This window comes from Rattus norvegicus, chromosome 1 (genome assembly GCF_036323735.1).
Source record: "Rattus norvegicus strain BN/NHsdMcwi chromosome 1, GRCr8, whole genome shotgun sequence".
Lineage (NCBI taxonomy): Eukaryota > Metazoa > Chordata > Mammalia > Rodentia > Muridae > Rattus > Rattus norvegicus.
The window spans coordinates 44,887,248-44,894,989 of record NC_086019.1 but is presented as its reverse complement, the minus strand read 5'-3'; the positions used below and the strand labels follow the sequence as shown (position 1 = coordinate 44,894,989).

The 7,742-nt window shown below is 36.6% G+C and overlaps 1 pseudogene; it reads left to right on the top strand.

Moving 5' to 3' along the window:
• The first annotated feature begins 2,038 nt into the window (after window positions 1-2,038).
• Rpl30-ps2 (ribosomal protein L30, pseudogene 2) lies at window positions 2,039-2,514 on the top strand (annotated as a pseudogene).
• The last annotated feature ends 5,228 nt before the right edge of the window (window positions 2,515-7,742 follow it).

The following is a 7,742-nucleotide window of genomic DNA, read 5'->3' as shown; positions in this document are numbered from 1 at the left end:
AGTTGAATAGTTAATGTATCACTTGGGTCTATTAATAAGTATTACTGAGACTGCTTGAAAATGTAATATAGAATGTCTGAATAAACATGACTTCCTAAGCATTCATTTTGCAAACTTATACATAGTTTTTCCGTTATATTTTACAACTGCTGAGTTTTCAGGTGATAAAACATATAGAGGGGAATTTCTTTTCCTTGCTTATGCTTGGCTTGAAGTGCAGCTGAGAATTTTCTGGAAACTAGCATGCCCTGTAGAGTGAACCATCCTTCACTCTAGGCTCATAATCATGGAACATGGGGCTGTGTAAAGATTGACTTTGAGGCCTGCACATCTGAAAGTATCTTTTGTTCTGTATTTGCATCTCCCCTTGCTTTTATTTCAGAGAATGGTTTGTTATTAGTTTCGCCAATGACTACTACTCTTGATTGGAAGATTTTTATTCTGGAAGCATAAAGCCAGAAGTCATAAATAAAAGACACAAAACACAACCTACCAGCTGAATTTCACTGCCATAATTCCACCTTGAGATTCTGTAGCTTTTGTGTATTGCAATCAGAGGCTTATATTATGTAATGCTTCCCAGGAAATTATCTCCCACATAAATTTTCTCACAACAAAAGATTCACATTCCTATGGTTGCTCTCAATAAATCAAAGCATGGCTTCCAATTTCTTTAAACCTAAATCATACACTTAGGCACATGGCATACAACAATAAATGATAAGCCTAATAGTATAAATGAAATACACTTTGGTTTTAATTATAAAGTTGATCATATTGATATATTACCTACTTGTGAGGTGAGGTGCCATAAATTAAGCAGAACAGTCATCTGTTTACTTGCATGATCTTGGAACACCAAAATAAACATTTCCCTAAAATACATGGAATACAACAATTTTACTTTGAAAGGTCTATCTAGCTCATGACAATCCATTATTTTAGAAAGGTTTCTACATGCAGTTATACCCACTGTAAGCTCATGAAGGCCTGTCACTTCCAGCATACATTGTTTTACTGCAGGTGTCTTCTACTTGTGGTTCTTATAATCTTTCCAGGTATTCATCCATGATGATCCCCAAGCTGTGGTAGGATTGGATATATTGAGATCCCACTTAGAGCTAAGCATTCTGCAACCTTATTCTCTGCACATAGACCAGTTGTGGGTCTTTGTGTTAAATACCATTTGGTGCAAAAAGAAGCTTCTCTGATGAGGGTTGAAAGGTGCACTAAACTTAATACTATATTCACTTACCAGTACAAAAATAGTAGGTAGTCCCCTATGGCTGATGACCTTGCCAGTATTGAGATTTGTCCCAGTTAATAGTACCAAGCATGAGGTCTGTCTTGTGGTGCTGGCTTCCAAGTCATTCAGTGGGTGATTGGTTTTTCCCATAACCTCAGTGACACAATTGCAGAACTGGGCATATCGCTTCAGACAAATTGTTGCTAGGATGATAGGATTCATAGCTCAATATGAATTTTGGATGCTTTTTCTTTTCTCTAAGAGAATAGATAGAACCTTCCAGCACTCTGAAAATGAATCAGTAGGAATGAAGATTCAAGACTGGAACCGGTTTGAACTCTTCATGTTTTATGACTCAAGTATGTTTGTCTGCAGCAGTAGAATTTTACATTTAAGTTCTGGATGGTAATCAAGAACAGAGGTGGGATCATGTTTAGAGGTCTATGGAACCCAACTGACCAACAACTTGAAAAACTATAACCCATACTCTCCATTATAAGCTGATATGTGTTTTTGGATTTGGTATGTAAAGTAGTCACTACACTATACTATGCTACACCACACTACTATATTTGGACATTAGAGGTCATGTAAATAGCAAAGCAAATGGATGAATAAGTTTAGAGGGCAGTGCAAAAAGTTCCTATCCCAGAAGGTGGCATGATAAGGCATGTGCCATGCCTCCGTCGATCAGGATTTTTCTCATTATATTTTAAAATTTTGTATGGGCGTTAAATGGTAATGATGAATCCCTTGGTTTTCGTTGGTTGGTTTTGTTTTGTTTTTTTTGTTTTTTTTTTATTGATTGTTTGCCTGCTTGGCTTTTGCCAACTCTTTTCCTGTTTGAAGTTTGGTTGTAGCCTTCCTTTCTCACTCCCCGTCCATCTTGGTTGGGGGTTGTCCTGCACCTAAGGCAAGAGGATGGTGGCTGCAAAGAAGACAAAGAGTCTCTGGAGTCGATCAGCTCTAGGCTCCAACTTGTTATGAAAAGTGGAAAGTACGTGCTGGGGCACAAACAGATTCTGAAAACGATCCGACAAGGCAAAGCGAAGTTGGTTATCCTCACCAACAACTGCCCAGCTTTGAGGAAATCTGAAATAGAATACTCTGCCATGTTGGCAAAAACTGGAGTCCATTGCTACAGTGGCAATAGCATTGAATTGGGCACAGCGTGTGGAAAATACTACAGAGTATGCATCCTGGCTATCATTGACCCAGGTGACTCTGATATTATTAGAAGCATGCCCGAACAGACTGGTGAGAAGTAAACAAAGTTTTCCTTTAATAAACCTTTGCTGGAGCTCCTTTCAAAAAAAAGTTTGGTGAGACCAAATGAAAGAGGAGATACTTCTGTAGGGTACATATGAGGCAAGACAGAGACAGAGACGAGGATGTAGAAAGTGGAGAGAAGTAGACACACTTAGGAAATATTTAAAAGATGGATTAGACTTGGTGTGTAATGAAGTATATTAGTGTTTAATGTGTTGTTGAATTTGGTTTGCAAGTATGCGGTTGATAAATTTTCACCTATGTTTCTGTGGCTTTCAATTTTGTCGTGTCCCTATCTTTTTGGTAGCAGAATAATACTGCCTTCATGGATGAGTTCTATGCTGCTCATTCCCTCCATAGTTTAAGGAACAATTTGAAAACCTTGAGGTTAGCTCTTCTCTAACGGACAGGTAGAATTCTTCAATAAATCTGTCTGAGTCTGCAATTTTATCTGTGAAGACTTGTATTTCTATTTCAACTTTTTTGTTAATTCTAAATCTCCTAAAGTTGCTTCCATGACCTCCATTTAATTTTGCTAGGTCAGATGTGTCTAGGAATGTATGAGCTTTTTCTTGATATTCCACTCTTTTGGAATACAGTTTTTCCAAAGTATTCTCTATTGACAGTTTGTTTATATCTGCTATAATGAAGCCTTTATCATTTCTAACTTTGTAGTTTGTATCCTCTTTTTGGTTAGTTCAGCTAGCTATTTCTCACTTATTATGCTGACGTCTTCATACTCTCAATTGATCTATTCTATACATCTACTCACTTATATCCTGTTGGAATCCAATGATCATTTTTATTAATAATATTTTATTTCATCTGATGTGTTATACCTTCCAATATCCCTGGATTTGGTATGTGCAACACACACACACACACACACACACACACACACACACACACACACACACACTCACACACACATGGGGAAATGAGAATCTTTGTGTTAAGTTTGGAAAGTATAAGGTAAAACAAACAAAAAAATCTTCCCAATTATAAGCTTCCAGGTCTTTGTTAGATCTCTCCATACACAGAAAGGCACACCTGTTTTTCATCTACTGTTGCATTATAAATGTTGAAAACATGGACATAACGGCTAGAATGACCAAAATCCAAAATGCAGATATTGCACACAGATCACAGATGAGGATGTAAAGCAATGGGAGATTTTACTCATTACCGTTATGAATATAAAATGGTGAAGAAACAACATTCTGCCACCCTCTAGAGCATTTCATGACATTGACACAAAAAAAGACTGACAAGATTTGCCACACAAAGACAGTATTAATTGCTTTACTCATATCATCAAAATTTATGTAGAACCATGATATTCCTTACTAGATTAATAGTAGAGGGGTTGCAATGTGTCCAGACAGTGGAATATTTGGTATTAAAAAAGAAGTGGACTTTAAATCCATGAAAATACAGGAAGGAACTCACTACCAAATAAAAAAAACTGAACTGAAAATATACAAAATATATGAAAATTTGGACCAATAAAATCTCAAAGACTGTCAAAAGATAGGTTGTTGCTAGAGGTTGGAGAAGACGGCTAAGTAAATTACCAAGAAGGACTTTTAGGTAGAAAAAAATGGTCTCTTTAATGCTATACTTGAAGGTGCATGCGTCTATCAAAGTCCATAGAATGGGTACACAAATAGTAAAAGTTATGGATTTTGGCTGATCAAGTGTCAATGAAAACCCATCAGTTATAAAATCATACCACTGTAGAAGGAGACTACTTTTCATTTATTAGCCTTTTTAAGTTGTCTTTCTGAAGTGTATTACTTGGATACAATGAGTTATGATCATATGCCTTCCCCTCACAGCCTTTTCTCACACCCACCCCAGTTCCTGCTGATGCCTTCTTCTTCCTGAAGCCTCTGCCTCCTGCTTGCTTGTGTCTTATGTGTGCATATTTGCAAGTCTCATGCAGTCACTCATATCTGCTTTATAGTCCCAGTTGTCACAGTCATGTCATACCCAGAAAATAGAACTTTACTGCATTGATTCTGCCCTTCAGCTCTTAAAGCCCTGCCAACCCCTCTTCTAAAACATTCCCTGGAACTCTGTGCTGATATAAGCAAGAATGGCCTCCGCAGGTTCCTATATTCGAATGTTTAGTCATCATGGAGTGACACTACTTGAGAAGGATTAGGAGGTGTGACCTTGTTGGAGGAATTGTGGCCTTTTTGGATGAAGAGAGCATATATGTGTAGTTTTATGGGAAGACTCTTTCTTCCACACCATTCTTCCATGCCCTTGAAATATTATGAGAAACTAAAGTCTAATCCTAAAAAAGAAAACAAACGAAACAGGGCTAACATTCCAGCCTGCTCTAACCAGGCTCTGTTCCTTAACGTAATTTGATCTTTCCTTGTTTGTCATCCCTTCATACAGGATTAAAATATCATTTTACAAAACTGATACAATGGAATTATGAACCACAGTTCATAGCTAAATTCAAAAAATTTAGTTCAAAGCTTGGAATAAATGTTCAATAAACATTAAAGCTTGAGAGCTAAATTTATTTTCTAATTGCTCCTTAAATACACTTACAAAACTTATTTTCACTTGCTAGCTCATTTAACATTATTTTAAAGCAAAATGTTGCAATTTAATATGGTTATAAATTGGGTTTACTTTAAATCAACAGAAATTAATAGCAATTAATATTCAGTCAGAAAATAATTTTAAATTTCACACTATTTCAAAGGGATGACACTGTTTTCACTCATCGACGATATGATAATTATGACTGTTATCTTTTTGCATCTTGCTTCTTTTTTATCATGTGCTAACAAGAGAGTCATTATTGTAGTATATGCTAAATTAACATTTACTCTGTTATTATGGAAGTTATGAACTATTTTTGCTGGTTGTTCCTTTAAATTATCATTCTCTATCATTTTATTGTTCTGTTAATAGAATTTTGATGCAAGGCAGTCACAAAATTACCTAAGCACAAACTTGTGAAGTTAAATTTATTTTTCAGTGGTTGCTTAAGAGAGATAAGTAGTAATAAATATTTCTAGGACTAGTAAGAATGTGTTTTTCTTAATTTTTAGTAAACCTCTAATTTATAAAACAGTCTAGTATTGTGCACAGTCTCATTTAAAGAAAAAATTTCACTGCATCTCACATACACAGCATCCTTCATCAATTGCTGGCTTCTTTACCCTGTACTTTGTATAAAAGACCCAAATTCTTTAAAAAAATTTTTTGATCCTTTGTTAACTATGCAGACCTTTTTCTGTGATCACTTACTAAGGACGACGGATTTGATGGTGTTACTACTATACACTACCCCTGAAATGATTATATACATTCATTATTCTAAGCATAATTTGATTAATATATATTGAGACTTTTTCTCTTTCCTCTACCTTGAGCCAAATAAAATATAGATTGTGACCTTCCATGTCATTACTTAGTGGAGAACTTCTAGTTAAGAAAGAAGCCAAGCTGTCACACACATGGGCTGACAGCAGTTGTGGTTAAATGCATAAGACTCACAGAAGGTTCAGCCAGCCAGAATTAATACCGCGGATGGGATAGAAGATATTACTGGGGAAGGTGGGTTGCTCTTCTCTGAGGTTGTAGCCACTGAGAGGATTCCTGTGTTTCAATGGACAGTCTGACAGCAGGCACAAAGAGACTGCACTGGTTGGATTCAGTTATTTTTTTTTTTAAAAAAGGAACGATGTGAATTGGGAAAGGGGACCTCTTGAGAGGCTTATAAGATAAAAGCAGGATAATGGGGCTAAATATAAAATTACATTTCACTGTTTACACATATGAAATTCTCAAGAATGAAGACATGTTTTCTAAGGATGTCAACGAGGGGGCGCTGAGTACCTGGAAGAGAATGGGGGACAAGAGCCGCGAAGAAGGATGCCAAGACAAGAGTCTGATCAAGGCGACCATTTTATTTTTCCCCAAGGCTGAATTTATACCATAACATGGGTAACAGAGGGAGGGGGGAAGTAAGAAACATTTACACAGGCCAAGGACACAATATTCGTGTGGTCAGGGAATAGTCTGATGTTGACAGGATGTGAGAAAGGTCACAGGTCTGTCATATCTATTGGTCAGCAGGATGTTGGTTTTTTCAGAAAGGTTACAGGTCATCACATTGGGTATCTTAACGTCAGATGTTATCATATGATTATTCATCTTGACCACCACATTTGTATTAGTCTTCTGCAGCTGGCTGGGGATTTTCCATGAACCCAGTCATACTTAACACTAACCATACTAATAACATCAATAATGGAGGGCTTCAAGGGCATCGTTCCCAACATGAGGAGGAACCCAAAACATTTATAGAGCAAAGTTTAGAAATGCAGAAAGTACATGGTCAGAAGTTGGAGTCTTTAAACTCTTGGATCCAATTTCTAAAGTCTAATCCATCTTCCCAGTTTATGACCCCAAGCATTCCAGTTTTGATATCTTAGTTTGGGTTTTATTCATATCAGCATCTACCAGAAAGATTGGGGGCTACATAAACTAACTTAAAATTGCCAGCAGTTTCCTGCCCAGAGTCAGTCCGTAGGACTGACCATTGCCATATGGCTTTTTTCTCTACCCTTAGTTTCGGTTGCCTCTTCCTCTTCCCTCTCCTCTTCTCCATCCTTTTATCCGCATCTTCCATACATTATAAAAAAATAGTTACACAAAAATTTTCAGCTTTCACATTAACAGCTAACATTTCTCTAAAGAAACACAGTACAGAAATGTCAATTTTATTTAACCCAAATCACTCCATTTATTTAGCAATGAACTTCACATTTTAAAATCTCTTCTTTTTCTTCTCTTCAAAATCGGCAGAATAAACACAAGCCTTGGAAACTTGGTACTAGGCTAAAATAGAAAACACACACACACACACACACACACATACACCTTTTTAAATGTAACTTTAAATACTAGTGAGACACTATTTATCTGATGATCTGGGCACGAGTGTATGCATATATCAGCAGTGAATTTGGGAGTTCATAAATATCACCACAAATTTAATCTAGTGTTATAATAAAGACAAACATTAACTGACCTTGAGGAACACGTTTGTTGCTTTTCTTATATTCTCTCTTCTTTTTCATGCTGTCCACATTCACTTTGCCTAGACAGGTACATGCCCCATAACTGGATGGCTGGCAGCCATTCATTTGGTCTATGTTATCAACCCACAGCCCCTAAAGGAGAGCAGAGAAAT